Source organism: Elephas maximus, chromosome 19 (genome assembly GCF_024166365.1).
Source record: "Elephas maximus indicus isolate mEleMax1 chromosome 19, mEleMax1 primary haplotype, whole genome shotgun sequence".
Lineage (NCBI taxonomy): Eukaryota > Metazoa > Chordata > Mammalia > Proboscidea > Elephantidae > Elephas > Elephas maximus.
The window spans coordinates 74,578,735-74,596,458 of NC_064837.1; the positions used below are offsets into that span (position 1 = coordinate 74,578,735).

The 17,724-nt window shown below is 46.0% G+C and overlaps 1 protein-coding gene and 1 pseudogene across 2 annotated transcripts in view; one reads left to right on the forward strand and one right to left on the reverse strand.

Annotated features, from left to right (window-relative positions):
* Positions 1-15,098, forward strand: part of LOC126063206 (transcriptional enhancer factor TEF-4-like) — a 56,529-nt pseudogene extending 41,431 nt beyond the window's left edge.
* Positions 1-15,153, reverse strand: part of FAM110B (family with sequence similarity 110 member B) — a 170,659-nt gene extending 155,506 nt beyond the window's left edge. For both annotated transcript variants that reach the window (XM_049860095.1, XM_049860094.1), the window contains exon 1: positions 14,808-15,153. The gene's annotated coding sequence lies outside the window, so the exon portion shown is untranslated. The remainder of the gene's footprint in view (positions 1-14,807) is intronic.
* Between the last annotated feature and the right edge of the window lie 2,571 nt (positions 15,154-17,724).

The window sequence follows — 17,724 nt, forward strand, 5'->3', positions numbered from 1 at the left end:
AAAAAAGTTTGTTATAGGTGTTTTGTTACTTCATTTAGTCAAATGCAAGAATACAAAACACCTTGTTATATATAGCATTTCTCCATGTGTTCGTTTTTGCTTAAAGAGGAAGTGGAAGGACGGAAAGTGAAACTAAAGATAAAACTACTAAAGCTTCATTTTTCTCCTAAAGACTTGTCTTCACTCCAGGTGCACCGCACCCCTGATCCCAAACAGGCAGTACTGTGATATATGCCATTCCACCGCACTAGGTGTACTGACAATTTGACTAACGGCAACAGGACATTTCAGAGAATGGATGGGGTCCGAACACCATTAAACCAGTTGTTGTCAAGTTTATTCCAACTCATGGTGACCCCATGTGTGTCAGAATAGAACTGCGCTCCATAGCGTTTTCAAAAGCTGCCATTTTTTTAGTAGTAGGTCACCAACCGGGCCTTTCTTTCAAGGTGCCTCTAGGTAGATCTGAACGGCCAACCTTTTGGTTGGTAGCCAAGCACTTAACCATTTGCACCACCCAGGGAACAAACCACCATTAACGGCACGAGCCGCAGGGAGGGGGCTGGGTGAGATGGCCCAGATGTGGAAAGTGTCTGGAACCCGGACATCAAGGAAAGTTTCCAGGAGACCCTGGCTATCTATCCACCCTGTGGTCAGTGGAAGATCATCCTGTTCGATGAAGGCAAGATGTATGGTGAGAATGAACCATTTGCCCACTATATCAAGCTCAGAACCAGGAAGACCCAAACTTGCAAACAGATCTCTACTCACATCTAGGTTTTGGCCCAAAGGAAATTGAGAAAAATCCAGTCCAAGCTCAAGGACCACGTTTCCAAGGACAAGGCTTTCCAGAAAATGACCACCATGTTCTCAGCCCAGCTCATCTCAGCACATTCCCTGCAGGCCAAACTGGGTCCCACAGGCCTTCAGGCTTCTGAGATTTTCCAGTTTGGATCAGGGGGTCTGGGGCCCCTGGAATATTCCAGACGTGAAGTCATTCTCAAAGATGCCGTTCTCCTTGTCTCTGCCTCCCCATCCACTGACCTCCCAGGGTACAAGCCCCCGCAAGCCCTCTCACTCACGGCCCTGCCCCCACCTGCATGTCACCCGCAGCCTGGCAGGCTCAGCTGTGGGCACTGCCCAGTTGCAGCTGGTGGAGTTCTCAGCCTTTGTAGAACCGCTGGATGCTGCTGGCTCTTACCAGAGGCACCCATTCCTACACATCAGCTCACACTGCCCCAGCCCCGGAGCTCGCCCACTTGAGAGCATGGACGTCCAGCAGACCTCCGACAAATTCCCCAAGAAAAAGGGCTGTCTGAGGGAGCTATATGATTGTACACCCTCTCATGCCTTTTTCCTGGTCCAGTTCTGGGTGGACATGAATTGCGGCCCAAGTGGTGAGCAGATGGGTGGGTGCCAGTGGCAGCAGCTTCTACAGACTGAGCAGCCGGTATGAGAGCCTAGGGCACATGACCCTCACCTGTTCCTCCAAGAGCTGCTCCTCTGGCAAGCTGGTGGTGGAGATGGGAGATAAGGAGCATGCGAAGCTAGAGGACGAGTGGTTCATGTACTGCCTGCTGTGCTTGCCCATGTGCAAGTGCCTGGTGAACTTCCTGCACAAGCTGCAGCAGCTGCCCGGGTGGTACGTGATGAACAGCATCCTGGAGCATCCTCCAGGTGGTGACAAACAGTGCATCGCCTACATCTTTGAGGTCTCCACGAGTGAGTGTGGGGCCCAGCACCTGGTCAGGGATTAAAGGGGGGCCCCCAAAACTGGCTCACCCCCAAAATACCCTCCTCCCAGGCAGAACTCTCCAGGTCTCCCCATATTACTCATTTGGGGAGGGGGCTGTGATGAAAGCAGGCTGGCCTCTGAGGTTTAAGTGACTGAGACTGCCCTTGAAGTTGGAAGGGACCCCAAAACCTGGGTGCTTAATTTCTGCTCCCTGGTCTTGATGGAATGGGCTGGGATTGAGAAGAAAGGGTAGACCCCAATATTGGGATCTCGCTGGGGGTATCTGAAAGGATAGATCACTCTAGAGCATGAGGGGTTGGGGACAGGAGTGAGATAACTCCAGTCTCTTAACACCTGTCTGTTCTGGAAGGTCTTAGCTACTCTGTCACATGGAGTTGCTATGAGTAGAAATCAACTCAACGGCATCGAACAACAACCACCACAACAGTCACACATTGACTTGCCACTCCCCGCCCATTTTCCAGCCCCCCAACCATCCTCTGCATCCCCCATCACCTGCCCCCACTCTGTGATGTGTGATATTGTAAATGGAAAGTTAACCCTTTCTGTACAGGGGCAGAGTCAGGTGGGCCCTGAAAAAAATTTTTTAATGTAACAAGAGATACATATTTTTAAAAACCCTATGGATTACAACAGAAGACTGTCTGATACAATGCTAGCTGATGAGCCTCCCAGATTGGAAGGCACTCAAAATACACAGTGCTCACAACAATGGACTTGAGCATATCAACAATCATGAAGACGGCACAGGACTAGATAACATTTCATCTTGTTGTACTTGGGGTCACCATGAGCTGGAGCTGACCCAACAGCAACTAACAACAACAGCATTGACTCCGGTTTATAACCCGAGAAGTGATGTCCTAACAGACACGGCTGGAGGATGGCTCTGAGCCACTTAGCCTTTCAGAAATGGAAGATTAGACTCCATCCCACCAGGCTGCACTCAACTAGCTGCTGACTAAGAAGTGGGAGTGGTGTCAGTGACTACTCATGCCACTAGTCACATCACACCGTCTCAGCTGGTCAAAATCCAGACACTGGTTTTGGGGTGGGGGGAGTTCAGTGAAGTATGGTGCTTATTTCCTACTGGCGAAAACAGGCTTGACAAGAAGTTCTAGCTCTCAGTACCCTTGGACCTGGCCAGTTTCTCCTTAGGAAGTCAAGTTTCTAGATAACACTCTCCCTGGGGTTTACCAAAGATCAACAAATCAGCCTACTGGAATGTGGACAACTACACCACAGTCATGTGGCTCCTGTCACTGCCATTACCATGTATCTTGTATTCAGCTGCTCCTGTGGTTGATTCCAGTCTCAATTCCACTCCTGGTTCAAAGAGATACAGATGTGGGGCTTAGAAAACCCCAGAGCACTCCCAACAAGCAAATTTAAAAATGAACTCTTGAGTTTCAGTTATGCTCAACTGATCCTCTCTTTACCTCTTGAAGCCAAATGTCACAGAAAGCAAAACACAAATAGTGTACATAAGGAGGAATACATGAAGTATTTTGCCTAGATGATGACGGGGCCTCATTACAAATACAAAATGTCGCTAGAGTGCTAAGAACAGTGCCTGGAACACAGTATGAATGACATAAGTGTTGCCTCAATAACGACAGCATTACCATTATTATTATGATAGATTAATGTGCTAATGGGGAAAAATCAGAGGTGTGAATAATGTAAGTGTTAAAATAATTACATCCCACTCAAGTCCTTTCAGATACTCATCATGTTGGCCAATCAACAGTTTCTACCATCACATCCTGAGGCAGTGTTGATTCGGTGGTAGAATTCTTGCCTTCCATGCAAGAAACATGAGTTTGCTTCCTGGCCAAGGCACCTCGTCTGCAGTCACTACCAGTCTGTCAGTGGAGGCTTGCGTGTTGCTATTTTGCTGAACAGGTTTCAACAGAGCTTTCAGAATAAGACAGACTAGGAAGAATGGCCTGACAAACTACTTCCAAAAATCAGCCGATGAAAGGTCCAGTCCCCAAATGACGATGGGGAAGGCACAGGACCAGGCAGCTTTCAATCCCTGGTGCACGGAGATGCCATGATTTGGAGGCCGACCTGACAGCAGCTAACAACAACAACAACCATCAAATCAAACACCCACTGTCTGCTGAAACAAGACAATGTTTACTCTCAAGCTTTAAAACACTTCCCTACCTGGTTTAAAGGTGAAGACCAAATAAGAGTGAAAGGGCAAATCCCACGTATTTATACAAAGTAACTGCCATCACTTTAAACGTGACTATCAATTGTGCTGCAGATAAACCATAAAGTTGGAATTTGTGCAGAACCAAGAGTTGCCCATGACCACAGACATCATCGCCACAGGCGCAGCTGAAGGAGGGAAGGCTAACTCGTTAAGATTACACTCACTGTGGAGAAATACAGATGCTGTCTTCACTCCTGATTAACTTACCGTCTCACCGAAGAGATGCTCACAAAACCAAGGACACATCACACAATACTGCACTCGGCTGAATAAAGCCAGCGGGGGTCAGTGTGGACGGTAAACGCATAACGTGGCTGGTACTACTGAGAAAGACTCAGAGGAGTGGGGCCCAGAGACTGGCACCTGCTCTCAGTGCTCCAGGAGCCAGGCCATTTATACCAACGTTGTCAAAAGGCCTCTAACGCAGTGTTTTGAAAACAATGGGCCTACCTGCTGAAATACTGTGATGACATCACAGGCATATGTGAGTAATTAGTACTCTCTGGTAAAAAAAAAAAATCCAAATTAAAAAAAAAAATTTAAGTATTCAGACACAAAATGTTAAGGTAACTTGATAATATACAGGTATGCCGACTGGAAGGCCTTCTGATCATAAGCTCACAGTACCTCAAAGCCGTCTGGGACTGGGACCGAGCTTTCTACAGTCTGCTCTCAGCCACCGCTTCAGCACTGAAAGCTGCACATGAAAAGTACTTGGGGGCTGTGGGGGGGCGGGGGGAGTGAAGAAGCATGTGGGAAAACAAATGAGGGATTAAGGACAAAAGCAGTTCAGTCTGGTGCAAGTGAATCCTGAAAGGAAAATACCTGTAGGAGAAAGCAGATAAGCAAATCAGGCCATGTGAGTCAAAAACCACATCACACTGAAGGGAGGGCAAAATGGTGTCTAACTGGGAAAACGTGGTGTGGCCATGTGGACGTTCACCCTTCACATCCCATCGCTTCCAAGTAAAACGTGTTTAAAGCCAATTCCTAAATAAAAAAAAAAAAAAACCCTATTGTAGTCAACTTGATTCCGACTCATAGCGACCCTATAGGACAGGGTAGAACTGCCCCATAGAGTTTCCAAGGAGCGCCTGGTGGATTTGAACTGCCGACCTTTTTGGTTAGTAGCCACAATTCTTAACCACTACGCCACCAGGGTTTCTCAAACAATACAGATGGACCATACATCTTCTCTGGCATTATCTAAAACAATATTTCAATTACCCACAAAATCAAAATTTATATAATAGCTTTGCCCTATTTTGGAGTGGCTCAAATAGTTAAGCGTTCCCCTACTAACTGAAAGGTTAGCTGTTTGAGTCCACCCACCAAACCAAACCACTGCCGTCGAGTCAATTCCAACTCATAGGGACCTTACAGGACAGAGGAGAGCTGCCCCATAGGGTTCCCAAGTAGCTGCAAGTGGATTCAAACTGCCTACCTTTTGGTGAGCAGCCGAGCTCTGAACCACTGAGCCACCAGGGTCCACCCACAGACTCCCCCAAATGAAGACCTGGCGATCTACATCTGAAAGATCGCCAAGCCCACTGCCGTCAAGTCGATTCTGACTCATAGTGACCCTACAGGACAGAGTAGAACTGCCCCACAGAGTTTCCAAGGAGCACCTGGTGGGTTCAAACCACCAACCTCTTGGTTAGCAGCCGTAAGTACTTAACCACTATGCCACCGATCACAGCTGTTGAAAACCCCATGGAGTACAGTTCTACCCCGAAATACACAGAGTCACCTGGAGTTGACATCATCTCAACAGCAACTGGTCTGGCTTTTTTTTTGTAAGAGCATTCAATATAAATTCACCAACAAAATGGGAAAAAACAAAATCATCATTAAACTCAAGAACTAAGTTACCAGACTGCCAGTTTATCCCTTTAAAGGTGGTGGCTACTTTGGCCAAAACATTTTATAATTTCACACTCAATTCATTTTACAGGTCAACTGAAGCTATGAACAGTACTCCAAGACTAAAAAAAAAAAAAAAAACTAAACCCATTGCCATCGAGTCCATTTCAACTCATAGCGACTATGGGACAGAGTAGAACATCCCCACAGGGTTTCCAAGGAGCGCCTGGTGGATTCAAACTGCCATCCTTTTGGTTAGCAGCCAAACTCTTAACCACTATGCCACCAAGGTTTCCTAGTCCAACTAAAAACCAACACAAGGATTTACCTTGTTTTCTCGTGGTCAATAAACAAGAACAAAACTTATTGGAAAGAAAAACATAATTCTTAAAAATCACAACATTCCAATTCATGATCATTTGAATGAGCACAGGCGAAGGACAGATTAAAAGGATTAAAAAGTCCAGCATGCAATGCTTCCTCACTGCGTTCTAACTGTGTAGTCAAAACAGATGTGCTTTAAGGGTTCACTGGTATTTTCCCAACATTTCTGAGTTCCCAATTTCCAGCTGTCTATTTCTGACCAAGAGTGGGAACGGCGGCCCCCTGGTAGCCAGGCAAAGGAGAATGACATATTTGTACGAGTGTGAGTTAATATGTACCTACATCTATGGTTGAGATGCCTTTGTCTTTTATTCACTGAACTTCACCCACAGTCTAGTCAACCAGCAAATGCCACAAAACTGCATTCCAAACTGGATACGCTTTCCTTCTGAAAAATAAAGTGGCGTTCAAACCAACGCACCACTGAAAGCGATTACAACGGGACACACTGTCGTAAGTAACAACGCTGTTCAGCAGAGATGGGGAAAAGCCATAGTCTAGGTGTGGCGGGGTGCCAGCGGACTGCCAGCTCCAGCCCGAATTCCAGCCCCGGGAGAAGGCAGCTTCTGTGGTAGACAAAGCACGTTAACGAGCAAGGGTGGTTGTATTTCCTTACTGTGTTTACTCTGTCGTATGCTTTTCTATAATGAATCAGGGGCCTGTAAGCCGGCATCAGTCTCGGAAGAAATGCAACCACAATGCTCCTTAGAAGCAAGGATGGTGTCTTAGTCATCTAGTGCCGCTATAACAGAACTATCACAAGTGGATGGCTTTAACAAACAGAAACGTATTTTCTCACAGTCTACTGGGCTAGAAGTCCAAACTCAGGGTGTCAGCTCCAGGGGAAAGCTTTCCCTTTCTGTTGGCTCTAGAAGAAGGTCCTTCTCATCAATCTTCCCCTGGACTAGGAGCTTCTGCAAGCAGGAACCCTAGGTCCAAAGGACGCGCGCTCCGGGAGGTCCTTCTTTATTGGTGGTATGAGGTTCCCAAGTCTATGCTTGCTTCCCTTTCTTTTTATCTCTTGTAAGATAAAAGGTGATACAGGCCACACTCCAGGGAAACTCCCTTTATATTCAATCAGGGATGTGACCTGAGCAAGGGTGTTACATCCCACCCTAATCCTCTTTAACCACAGTCAGAGATTATGATTTATAACACAAAGGAAAATCACAAAATGGGGGACAACCACACAAAACTAACGAAGTTGACACATATTTTGGGGGGACACAATTCAATCCATGACAGATGGCAAGACTTTGGCTCACTTACTTTGGACACGTCATCTGGAAAGGCCAACAGCTAGAAAAGGATATCATGCTTGGTAAAGTAGATGGTCAGCAAAAACAACAGAAACCCTCAAAGAGGTGGATAGGCACAATAGCGGACTCAAACATTCCAATAATCATGATGATGGCACAGGGCCAGATAACTTTTCGTTACGCTACACATAAAGCTGTCATGAGTCGGAGCTGACCTGACGCAACTACCAACAAAGCTGGCATCTCTGGCATTAGGTAGGCCTCAGGTGACACTGAGCTTGAATATGAAGCAAATGACATCCTATGAAATGCCAAGGTAAAACAACAGCAAGTAATACTACCCCAAGAAATCCCTGTTTCCAAATACAAACTCTCCCACTCCTCTTACCCCCCTCCCCAAAACCTATCAGACTACTTGGAACTTCCCTGCTGGACCTCAGGTATATAAACTCCAATTGGCAAGCCATCATCTCATAGCACCAAGAAAATAATTGCTTGCAATCAGGCCTTTTAGCTGTACCTTCAAGGCCCCAGAGGGCAAAGGCCGCATAACTGTTACCATCATCCTTATAATTCGTCAGGAGATCCGTGTCCAGCCCCTGCGATGTGTCCTGGGGCAGTTCCAGGCATTGGGGATATGGCAGCATACAAGACAGAGCCCCTTGCAACTGAGGGGAAATGTCTGTTCAACATGTAAACAGACCCTACAATTCAGTCAGGGATGAGAGGTGTGCATAAAATAAAACAGGACAAAAGGAAAGAGAGCGTCTGGAGAAGGGGTTCCTTTGCTTCCGTGGCTAGGAAGTCTTTGAAAAAGCGACACCGTCCTGCATGATGAGATAGAAGGACAAAGTGCAAAATCCCTGAGACAGAAACAAATCACAGCAAAGAGCCTCAACACAGCGCTCAGCATGGTACAAAAATCTTACTTTAAGCATCAGAACGTCTAAAAGTCATTAGTCACCATCAAGTCTCCTCCCACTCATAGTGACCCCACGTACAACAGAGCAACACTCTCCCCGGTTCTGTGCCATTTTCACGATCGTTGGTAAGCTCAAGTCCATTTCGGTGGTCACTGTGTATTCCGAGTGCCTTCCAACCTACGGGGCGCATCTTCCAGCACTATATGAGACAATACCCTACTGTGATCCATCGGGTTTGCACTGGCTAATTTTTGGAAGTACATCGCCAGGTCTTTCTTCCTCTGGAAGCTCTACTGAAACCTGTCCACCATGGGTGACCCTGCCGGCATTTGAAACATGGGGAACATAGCTTCCAGCATGATAGCAATACGCAAGCCACCACAGTAAGACAAACTGACAGATGGGTAGCGGTCTACAAAGTAGGTACTGTTATTTCTTCCATTTTACAGAGAAGAGAAGACAACTACGGTTTCAAAAACCTAAGTAACCCGCTCAACTACACACAGCAGAGCCAGTGTTTGCATCAGGGCAGGATCAACTACCAAACCTGTACCTTCTCAGTCTCGGGAACCACTTACTCACCTATTACTGCTGGCCTATAATTAGGTTGTCAGCCTGAGAGGAATCCCGTGTCCATAACCAACCCCTCTTCCTGTCATGCTCCCAATGGTGAAACAAAGACCCCAGACCTGCTGGAATTCAAGGTGGGTAACTCAGAATAAATGGCAACTCCCTCCATGTCCTACAAGGCCCTGCAGACCTGACTGACACAGACAGGTTTTACCTGCCACAGGGCCTTTGCACAGAGACCTTCAAAGGTTGCCTCTTCTTTATACTCAGGTCTCAGCTCCAACGCCACCCATGATGGCCTCCCAGACCACCCAATACAGATGGGGACCCTGCTGATCTTGTTCTTAACACTGTTTTAATGAGCTTTTTCATTTGTTTATTTACTATTTAATTCAGTGACACCTAAGTCTCAAAAAAGCAGTGACCTTGTTTTTTATGGTCACTGTGCATCCCAACATCTTTCCGGCATACAGTAAGTCCCCCATACATTTTTAATATAATGATCAAAATAGAAAAAATTACTAACCTATGTTCTTTTGCATAGTTATTTTCTTTACGTTAAGTTCTAGTCAATGGGACAAAAAAGAAAAAAAAAAAGGCTGGCAAGAATGATACATTTTGAAGAATATCTGTGATTCCTCCGGAAAAAGATGAAACAAACTTCCATCCGGGCTATGAGAAAAAAGCGTATTTTATTACAATATAACCACTCAAAAATTTCCCAGATACATGTGAACTGTATTTTTAAAAGCCTTATCTGGAACTGGACAATTTCAAAACCCACTGATCTTGCTCTGATGTATAAAACACATTGCAGGATTCTTATAATTCTTCCAAAAACCTGTCTGCCAAATGACATATTGTTTCCCTCTGCTTAGGTGTTCACCTTTGAACTTCTCTTTAAAGTGTTTACAATTTTAAAATCCCAGCCGAGCGTCAGTTTAAAAATGTTTAATCGCCCACGTTTGCTATTTTTATCACCAAACATACTGGGAAAAAGGAAGTAATTTGCTTCACCTACTAAAAACACTGCCAAAAAAGGCTCAGGTCCTTGGACGTTTACTTTTTCTTATGAGACCCAAACTGCAAAACACTAAACCTGTGAAGATGTCACTCAATCCCTTTTCCTGATAACGCAAAGGAAACGCAAGGTGTCAAAACAGGCAGAGGCAAGATGTCAGTTCACGAAGAAACCGGCTGTCTTCAGAGGGTTTCCATGAGTGTCAGAGTAGAACTGTGCTCCACGGGGTCTTCAATGGCTGGTTTTTTCAGAAGCAGATCACCAGGCCTTTCTTCCAAGGTACCTCTGGGGAGACTTAAACCTCCAAGCTTTTGGTTAGCAGCCAAGGGTGTTAACAGTTTGCCATTACCCAAGGATTCCTTAAGTCCCTTAATTTTACACCACAATAAAGACAGTTTAAATGGTCAAAAGCATTATTCAGAAACAAACCTGGGCAATTTAAAAACGGGACGAAAAGGGATTTGGAAACAATGGAGAAGCCTTGCCTATACCTTAATTATCTGCAGTTATTTGCTTAGATGATGACGTTCACGAAAAATGAAAAACTAAAAAATTCTACCACAGTTCTTCATAATCTTTCATGCTAAATCATCCCACAACTTATATTTTCAAAGCTTAGAGTCAATATTATGTTTAGTTTCTTTAATAAAAAACACCCATCACTTCTCAGCCTTTTGGCTAAGATCAAGTATAATAAACAACACTTTGGCCATGATTCAGGTTTTCTTCTAAGCAACTGTCAAATATTAATTTTTTGTATTTCTGTAATGCTTTCAATGCAAAAAAAAAAAATTACCGTATTTAAAAACTCACACAAGATTCTGCCTAAAGTGTGAAATTAAAAATATACACGTATACAGAATGAAAATTTAATCCATTATTTCATTAATCATCAAAATGAGGTACTTGGTGCTGGCGGTGATGGTGTTAGTTGCCATTCAGGAGATCCCAACTCATGGCAACCCCAAGCGTACACAGCAGAACAGCTCCATAGGGTTTTCGAGGCTGCGACCTTTTAGAAGCTGATCACCAGGCCTGTTTTCCAAGGTGCCTCTGGGTGGGCTCAAACCACCAACCTTCTGGCTAATAGACAAGGGCTGGGGTACTTAAATGATCAGAATTAACAAACCTCTTTTGACTCAAAGAGACAGCGGCAGTGACGGTTCAATGGTAGAATTCTCACCTTTCTTGCCAGGGACCTGGGTTCAGTTTCCAACCAATTTTATCTCGTGTACAGCCACCATCCACCAATGGAGGCTGGCCGTGCTGCTATGATGCTGAACAGGTTTCAGTGGCACTTCCAGACTATGATGGACTAGGAAGAAAGGTCTGGGGACCCACTTCAGAAAATCAGCCAATAAAATTCCTATGGATCACAAACTTCCAATCTGGGGATAACACCAGATCATGGAGATAGTGCCGGACCTGGCACCATTTAGGTCCACTGTGCATGGGTCACCATGAGTCGGGGTGACTCTCAGCAGCTAACATCATCAATAACCCACAGGAAACAATGGCACTGGAGGAGCAAGAGGAAGCTGTGAGTTTCCCCAGAATACCGGAGCAATGGAGCCAAAAAGAACCCAACATTCTTTATTACTTCCTAATCTAAGCATGCACAAAGCAGAGGACATTCTGCATGTGGGGGGAAAATCTCGAGGCTCTGGAGGCATGCACGCCTGGGCCTTGCTACCTACTAGTTATATGACTCGGGCAGGTCACTTAACCTCACCTAGGAGGTCCCGGCAACTGTGCAGTCTTGTAGGATTACAGAGAACACTGGCTGACTGCACAGGCCAGGGCCAGGGCTCAGCCTCTGTTCCTACGGACCAGAACCCCTGTTTCTGAGTGTACCTTGCTCCTCTCTAGCCTCGGTGCCTGTGCTGAAGTGAATGAATATATTTTTCTTGGATGAGTCATGACTGCAGGGCTTCAGCATCTTCATTCGGAATATCAATTCTCACTGCATCATATCGGGAGTCAGAAAAAATGGTAAAAATCAGAATAAATGATCACTGACCCCAGCTAGCTGCTTTCTTAAATAAATTCAAGATGCAAGGAGGTTTGTTATCATTTTTTCTCTCTCCTAAATGTTAAATATTGGGAAAAAAAACAAATCAGGTTAATTGGAGGTCCTCTGGGTTCCAGCTGATCAATCTTATGCTAGTATGGAAAAAACGAGAGGAAAGTGGACAGTTGATAAGCACTATTTTTACAAGCAATGTTTGGCTAACACCTGAAATACTGTGGTTTTCAGAAAGAAACATTTGACCAAGCAAAGAGTCTAAAAAAGTTGAAAATACAAAGGGAAACTTTTTTTAAAAAATGCCTTCTTAAAAAGATTGTTAGGCACTGTCTGTGTGAATGAGAGTATCTTGGGGGGCGGCAAGCCACGGGCAATACTAAATTAATTTCTTCCAATTAGACGTGACCATACTTGAGGCTCCGTCCACCAGCGCTGGCCACAGCACCATCTACTGCCGACAGCAGCTTTGATTCTGCTCTGCAGGGCCCAGGCATTAATAACACACTTTTCCTTAGGTAAGTTAAGTTTTTTAAGAATGAAAAAGATATTCCAAAGTAAAAGAGAAAGGGGGGGTGGGGGAAGAAACTGGAAATGGGAGTAATGTCCCAGACATCTTCTAGAACACCTCGGTCGCAAACATAACCTTTTGGTGACTGACGCAAGGACAAGCAGGGCTGTAACTGTTCTCCTTTTAGCTAGTTAGGCTATACATCCTGTTCTGAACGTTTCAATACAGGAATAAGAAATACATGCTCTGGTCAATGTATATATAGTACATGTATCTATCGCCTACTAGACTTTAACACAGCAGAAGTCAGCTAACCCTGCTCTGCCAACAAGGTTCTTTCAACTAAGAATTGGAAGGGTTATTTCTAGACCTTAAGAACTAGGGAGCCTGGGGATGGGGCTAAGGACCCAGATTTTTCCTAATGTCTTAAAAAAAAAAAAAAAATCCCAACCTATTGCTGTTGAGTGGATTCTGACTCATAGGGAACCTACAGGACAGAATAGAACTTCCAAGGAGTAGCTGGTGGATTCGAACTGCCAACCTTTAGGTTAGCAGCCGAGCTCTTAACCACTGCACCACCAAGGCTCCTCCTAATGTCTAGGCCCCACCTGATACGCCTTATACGATTAGATCTCTCTCTTAGGAAATGTGTCCAGGTACAACGGGGTTCAGGGCTGTGGTCTTGCCCTTACAGACCCCCTACATAAGACTCACTGAAGTATATACAGAGCAGCTTTCGATCATAAGCAAAACCACCGCTTAACCTCAAGTCTGACCTAAAACTAAACCATAGGCTTAAAATAGACCACGATTTAAAAGATTTGAGATTAAAAAACAAAACAGAAAAATAACCTTTTTGCCAAACAGAGGAAATACCTGGACTGATGATAAAAATTAAAGCTAGCTATTTTTTTTTTTTTAACACACAGTACTAAGCACAGGGCACCGTTCTAAGCGCCTGACAAAGCACAGCCACCTCCCTGTTCAATCAGTGACTTTATGGTCGACAGTGATATCACAGATTAACTGGCATAGAGTAAATCAGCAGGACGTTGCCAACAGAGATTTATGGCTTACATTAAATTGCCCTTATGTTAAAATTACTCTGCTTCGTAAAGAGCACATAGGAATCACCAGGGGTTGAGATGTCACAAAATAAGTACAACAAATTAATACTGCTATTTTCCTCGAAATATAAAGAAATCATAAATATCTTTAAAGTTAAAGGAGAAATAAAGAAAATAGAAGTCATACTATTCATATTGCAAAAATGCTTATTCTACTACCAAATTCCTGTTCAAAAACAGCCTAACTTGTGGTCTGGACAACCCAGCCATACCATGTGGTCACAGATGTATGCCAGATTTTTCACAGGCCATACATAACCTGGCCAGGAGAAAAGTCCTGAGCTTGCCTGTACCTGAGGCAGAAAAAGAAGCCTGCTCATTTATTTGTGGCCCGGAAAATCGGCCTGACTCTTTGAACGGTTAAAAAGCCAGGCACCAGGTGCATTCTTTCCATGTCACAGGGTCATCAAGGCATACACCAAAGTTATCTCAGGTTCCTTTCCCAGGACCTATTCAAGAGGGAGAAGTGTCACTGCCATTTACATACGTCACTTCGGTTCTTTCGACAGCAGGACTCTCTACTGGGCGGCAGTACAGGGGCTCCCCACGGCCCGCAGGGGTGTCACTGCCAAGTGACTGAGCTCTGCGGAGTGATGGGGGCACGAGGGAGCCAAAGATCATTCAATTCGACTTCAAATCTGCATGCTTTCAAAGAAAGTATAGACAATGGAGTATGTGGGTGGAACTGGAGGAAATACCCAAAACAAAACAAAAACAAGCTTTCAGAGCCTCTGAATCTGCATCAGTTGCAATAACTCCCGGCCAGGGATTAGGAAATACCGATACTGCCCAAGCACTCAGCATCCGAGATTACATTGTCTTTCCTTGCGCGCAAAGCCAGAGACCTTGAACTGGAAGGGCCGAGCGGCGTCCCGACTCGTCCCCCAGCAGCCGGCGAGCGCTCCCCACACCCACTCGGCCCTGGACCCCACGGCGCCCGCCGCGGACCCAGCCCGGGAGGCGATGGAGGGGCGCGCAGGACAGGCGGCGGGCGTGGCGCCTCCACTGCGGCCCCGGGGCTGGCTCCGTCTAGGGCTGGCGGGGCCCCGGGCCGGGCGGGAGGCTGCAGGCGCGGACCCGGCTTCGCTCCGCACTGCCCGGCCGGGAGCCGCTTCGGCATTGTCCCCGGCCCCAGCCCAGTCTTACCTCGGCCGCGTCCGGGCGCCTGGCTTTCGGGGACGGCGCGGAGGGAGAGTCTGGGCGCGAGAGAGACGAGATCCCGGCCGCCACCGCCAGAGGAGGGCGCGAGGCCGAGCGCGGGCCCGCCACCGGCCGCCGGGGACCGCGGAGTCCTCGCTGCCTACGCGGCTGGCAACGCGGGCCCGGGCCGGACGCGCGGAGGCGCCAGCGAGGGAGGAGCGCACGGGGTCAGCGAGCGGCCTAGGACGCGCTAGCCCGGGAGGGCCAGGCTGGCGGGGCCGCGAAGGCTCGGTCTGACTGAGGCTTCGTCGCCGAGAAAGCGAGGGAGGGAACTTCAGTGAGCTGCTGTGGACGAGAGCGCGTGTCCTTGCCGTGTGTGCACGCCCCTAAGGCGCCGGCCCCGCCCCAGGCCCCTCCTCTGCCGCCCCACCCCCACCCCGCACCTCCCCCACTCACCCCCGCCCTACCTGTCCTCCCTCCCCCCATTCTCGCCCCACCTTTTCTCTATTCCGTGCCCCCTCCCCCATCCCCACCTCCATCCTTTTCTGCACTCCTGTCTCACCCCCACCCTGGGGGGAAAAGCTCAGGGACCGGCTGCCCGGAAACTCCAGTTCAGTCTACGCAGCACTCCCGAGAGCCTGTTCCAGTTCGGTGAATGCGGTAACCCTACTGGGACGCCCACCTACCTGGCCTATCTCGTACCCTGAGAACGTTCTCTGTTTACTGACTTTCATATACCCAGATGGGCTATCTTGACAGTTGCAGGCTTCATTTCTAAAGGCATTTTTAAGATTTCAAAAAATGTTTGAAGAAAATAAAGCATATAGAAAAATCTCAAGCACGGTGTACTGTTCCTAGAATGTGAGCCAGCTAGTGTTTCAAAATTAAGTCAGTGTTTTGGGATGCATCATTATCCATCTCATAAGATGGACAATGCAAACAGTTAAGCACTGGACTACTTAGCCTAAAGGCTGGTGGTTCTGAACCCACACAGAGGCATCTGGAAGACAGGCCCGGCAACGTGCTTCCAAAAGGTCACAGGCTTGGAAACCCCATGGAGTAGTGTTACTCTCAGACTCCATGGCAACGAACAACCATCCATCTCACAACTTATTATTTAGTAATAATTTTGCTGTAGATGTGTTTAGTAACTTGGGTTTTTGTGAGTGTGTGTGTGTTTCTTTTGTTTTTTAGAGTTTTGCTGTCTTAGGAAGACTAGGTGACAGTAGGAGCCCTGGTGGTGCAAATGGTTAAGCGTTTGGCTGCTAACCAAAAAACGGTCAGCAGTTCAAATCCACCAGCCACTTCTTGGAAATCTTGGATTTTTATGGAAACCCTGGTGGCACTATTCTGGTATTCTCGCTTTCAGCAGGATCCATCTGACATCAGCAATGATATCCCTTGTTCTGAAAGCAGGGAATACCAGAAAGATGTTTACCTGTGTTTTATTGACTATGCAAAGGCATTTGACTGTGTGGATCATAACAAATTATGGATACCATTACAAAGAATGTGCTCTTGTGGAACTTGTACAAAGACCAAGGGGCATTCAAACAGAATGGGGGGATACTGCATAGTTTAAAGTCAGAAAAGGTGTGCGTCAGGGTTGTACCCTTTCACCATACTTATTCAATCTGTATGCTGAGCAAATAATCTGAGAAGCTGGACTATAAGAAGAGTGGTACATCAGGATTAGAGGAACACTCATTAGTAACCTGTGGTATGCAGATGACACAACCTTGCTTGCTGAAAGCAAAGAGGACTTACTGATGAATACCAAAGAGTACAGCCTTCAGTATGGATTATATCTCAACATAAAGAAAACGAAAATCCTCACGACTGGACCAATAAACAATATCGTGATAAATGGAGAAAAGATTGAAGTTGTCAAGAATTTCATTTTACTTTACCAACACTCATGGAAGCAGCAGTCAAGAAATCAAATGACGCATTGCATTGGGCAAATGTGCGGCAAAAGACTTCTTTATTAAAGTGTTAAAACAGCAAAGATGTCATTTTAAGGACTAAGGGGCACCTGACCCAAGCCATGGTGTTTTCAATCACCTCATACGCATGCAAAAAAGCTGGGCGATGAATAAAGAAGACCAAAGAATTGACACCTTTGAATTATGGTGTTGGCGAAGAATATTGAGTATACGGTGGACTTACAGAAGAACAAACAAATCTGTCTTGGGAGAAGTACAGCCAGAAAACTCCTCTTAGAAGATGTACTTTGGACATGTTATCAGGAGGGAACAGTTCCTAGAGAAGGACATCATGTTTGTAAAGTAGAGGGTCATGGAAAAAAGGAAGAACCTCAACAAGATGACTGCAACAAATGGGCTCAAGCATAACAATGATTGTGAGGATGGTGCAGGACCAGACAGTATTTCTGTTCTGTTGTACGTAGGGTTTCTGTGAGTCGGAACTGATTGGACAGCACCTAACAACAACAGATGACACGAGCTGTTTGTGTTTGGCCACCAACCTAACCTCAAAGAAAAGGCCTAGAGGTCGGTTTCTGTAAAGATTATAGCCCACAAAGCCCTGTGGAGCAGTTCTGCTCTCTAACACGTGGGGTCACCATCAGTCAGAGTCACGTCTACAGCAAATTAACAACAGACATATTCTAATTTAGTTTTTGCTATTGAGAACTCAGAAGATGAAATCCATACTTATCAAAATGACTAAATTTGAACGGAATAACCACTCACATAGTAAGTATTTACTGTCAAAAACATGTAGCAAAGATTTCTCTTATACCTATTTAAAAAACAACCTGTTGGCATCAAGTAAATTCTGACTCATAGCAACCCTGTAGGACAGAGTATAGAACTGCCCCGTAAAGTTTCCAAGGAGCAACCAATGGATTTGAACTGCTGACCTTTTGGTTAGTAGCTGTAGTCCGCCATACCTCACCATA